We start from the raw sequence: 4,109 nt of genomic DNA, 5'->3' as shown, positions 1-4,109 counted from the left end.
TTTCTTCCCCAGAACTGCGAGTCTTTGGAACTCCCTTCCGGGATTCTGCTTTCCCAACTGCAATGATATGCAGAAGTTCAAGTGTAATGTTAACAAACATCTTTCTACTCATCTCCCTTTATAATGACCCCGCTAATTAAGTCCCTGATAGTAGCCCCTGCTTCAAAGTGGCACTGTGCCTTGTTTGGGGTGAAAATTGAATTTTAAAAAAATATAGTTATATAAAAATTATAAATATACAAAATAATAATTGTTCACTTAAATTGTGCCTCCTCTCATGCACACAAAATATGTGACTGTTATTCAAAAAATCAAAATAAAAACAAAATTATATAATTATATAATGTTTTACTAACAAAATTATATAATTATTATAATGTTTTACTAACAAACGAGACGTAGCTTACCCCCTAAGAAAAATCCAAATTTACTTTTTCTTAGCTATTACATTTCAACAGCTCTTAAAAATATCATCACTGCAGAAATTAAAAAAATAATATATATTTAAGATATTAGAGTAGAAGGGATCAAACTCCTTTATATATTTGACATAAAATGATCACCTACTTCATTCTTGTTACTGGTCCACTACATATTTAATCGGTAACAGTTTTCAATGTTTGCAGCAATTGACAGGGGGGGGATCATATATTCTGGTTTCTTACGATTTTAAGGAGAGAAGAGAGCCCAAGTGTTGTTAACTATTCTCTAGTTTTTCCTAACAAATAAATAAAAGATACAGTAAACATATCGTTGTTGACGTTCTTAAACGTTACTATGCAAATTCATATTTGATATTTAAAATAACATGGAGGTAATTTTTTTAAAATTTCAATTCGAAATCAAAAGTGGAGACATTTTTTTACTAAAACATTCTAGTGTTTTTACTTATACATGCTAATTTTTGCTTTAAATAAAAAACACTCCCCTCCTTAATAATATGCTAATGTTATAAAAAAATCCAAATGAAAAATTATTTTGATAATTTTTTTGACTTACAAACCAAATATAGTTTACTTCTTTAAAAAAATCAAACATTTTTCTAGCTGTTACATTTCAACAGCTCTTAAAAATATCATCACTAAAAGACTAAAAAAATAATAAATATTTAAGATTTTAGAGTAGGGGATCATATTCATATAATTTTTGCATAATATGACCACCTACTTTATTGGTCAACCAGATATGTAATCGGTCGCAGTTTCCAATGTCTGCAGCAATGGGTGACGGTGGGGACTTATATGTTCGGGGTTTTTTAGGGTTCTTTTTAAAGAAGGATGAAAGCCCAATTGTTGTTAACTATTCTGTACTTTTTCCTAACAATGTAATAAATAAAAGATACCGTAAACATATGATTGCTGACGTTCTTAAATGTTACTATGCAAATTCATATTTAATATTTAAAATAACATCGGGTCATTTTTTTAAATTTTAAAATCAAAAGTGGAGGTATTTTTTTAATCATACATTTTAGTTTTTGTTGTAAATAAAACACACACCTTCATTAATATTAATATTATTATTTAGAAAGCTATTCTTAACATGAGAAATGAGGCATTTCCTAACTTATTTGTACTTTCACCTAAGAATTTACAAAATACAAGATGCCTTTTTGTGTTATAACTTGTTTACTTTTCAAGAATTAATATCGAGGCTTACATTAGAAGAAAAATTGGTTGATATAAAACTGTCATCTGGAAAATCTCGATAATTGCTCAAAAATCGAAAATTTAACAAAATACTAGTAGTATACCACCAAATAATTTCAAGGTGACAGATTTTGCAAACGCGTTTGACGGTATATTTTATTATTTTTTTAAGTGAAAATACAGAATATTTAACAACACATTGGATCTGACCCCCCTCCATCAAAAACAATGTGAGATAGTAAAAAAAATATGACATAAGCCTCTCCCCCGTCACAAACAATAGAAAGTGCAAACGATTACAGGACTCATTGACTACTAACTGATCATAAAATGGGTGCTCATTTTACATTAAATTGATATAGATAAAAGATCCTTACTCTAAAATCCTACATATGTATTATTATTTTTTTTTTTCATTTTTTAGCGGATATTTTTTAAGGTTGTTGAAACATAATAACCAAAATAAAACCATTATTTAAAACAAAAAAAATAGGGGGTAAACTACGCTGGGTTAGATTGTAAAGATTTACGAACTTTTTTTTGGGGGGGGGGAGGTAAATATGAACAATTACTCCATCCTGGAAACATCCTTTAAAATTAACACTTATATGGGTTTTCGGGGGTGCTGAAAACGAAAATAACGTTTTAAATTATAGCGAATGAGTAGTTTCCAAGATATGAAGAAATGTTAGTGGCCAAAAAGTGGGGAATCACTTTTCTATAATAATTTAACATAAAATGTGCACCCACTTTAAGGCCACAGGCAAGAAAATAGAATTTAAAAAAAAATCAAATAAACATAAAGGACTTTTTAGGGTGGAAAGATTCTTCATATTTTGAATGACAAAGTCGTTGTCAACATAACCCAATAACCTAAAAAAATATCGCCCCCCCCGGTCAAATCAGAGTGTTTTCAAGAGAAGTTAAGGTTTTCAAGAGAATTTTTCCGTCACTGGTAAGTACATCATTCTGATTTTTCTTCGTTTTTATTTATTAAAAGCAATTGTTTTGATTGATTGTCTGTTTCCATAAGATAATTTCCAGCGCACCCCCCATGGTTGGTTCTCATTTTACGTTAAATTGTGTTCATTGTACGTTTGCACCCGCTAAAATAGTGGGTGTTCATTTAACGTCAAATTGTGTTCACTATACGTTGTACCCCAAATGTGGCCATAAAATGGGTGCTCATTTTACATTAAATTATCAAAGAAAAGTAAACTCCCTCTTTTGGCCACGAACATTTCATTATATCTTGGAAACTACTCGCTTGCCGTAATTTCGTATTCAGCGCCAGCAACACCTAAAAAAGTAGAAATTTTAAAGGAAGTTTCGAGGGTGGAGTAATTCTTCATATTTACCTTCTTTTTTGTTTCTACATTAAGTTACTGCTAATTGATGATGACTAATAAATATGTGTTTATTTTAATCCTTTTGAAAAAAACTTAAATATTGGATAACATATAAAAATTTAAGCGGAATTCTCCAGCGATATAATATGTAAGTGTCGAAAGAAAAATTTAAATAAAAAAAAACACATTTTTAAGTCTTAAAACAACGAAATGCCGATAAAATAGCTTTTACGATTAGCAGTTAACAATTGAATCAAATTATTATTTTCTCAGAAACCATAAAAGTTTCTTAAAAGATTAACATTTTTCGACAAAAAATTAAATGTCATTTTGAAAAATATATTTTTAGGAGATTTTTTTTTATTTGACATTTGACATGACAGAATCATTATATTTTATTGGATTGCAATAAAAATAAAACTATTTTCATTTTTAAGATTATATTTAAAGTTATAAAATATACTTTTGTAATGTAAAAAAAGAAAAAGATAAATCTCACCTTTCATTCTAGGAATTCAATACAAAAAAAAAAACAATAACACGGGATGAATCCGTTTTTGTTTTGTTTTGTTAGGATTTCTTCATTAAATTGATACAATATTTGTTTTTGTCCGATTCATTAATATATGAAAACATGAAAGAATCAAAATTGAAAATAGGAAAAACACGATTTAAACGTGGAATTATTTAACGAGAAAATCAACTGCTAAAGAACAATGTATTTAGATCATCGTAAAACGGTGCAACCATTATTTCGTTCCTCGTGTAAAAATATCCGTTCACTTGTTAAATGTACTGAATTGTTTTCCTGGCAAGTTTTAATTATTTTCTTCCTATCAAGCTCAGATTAGGGTTGTCAGTGCTTACAGTTTGCTGAGATTTTTTTAGTAAAATTCGCTTTTTGTGTATAATTCATTCAAAAGATGAAGTATATAAATTTAGGTCACCGCAACACGGTGAAATCATTATTTTGTTCTTCCTGTAAAATTGTATGTTTATTAGTTAAATGATCGAAATGTTTTCCTACAAAATGTTTTTTTTTCCTAACAAGTTTAGATTTTATTTGGTACTAGTGCACTTATTTATCCGTGCTGAAATAATAACGTTATTA

The sequence above is a fragment of the Euprymna scolopes genome, chromosome 46 (genome assembly GCF_053919585.1).
Source record: "Euprymna scolopes isolate OS-2025 chromosome 46, ASM5391958v1, whole genome shotgun sequence".
Taxonomy (NCBI): domain Eukaryota; kingdom Metazoa; phylum Mollusca; class Cephalopoda; order Sepiida; family Sepiolidae; genus Euprymna; species Euprymna scolopes.
The sequence above is the reverse complement of the archived record's forward strand: the minus strand, read 5'-3'. Positions refer to the sequence as shown.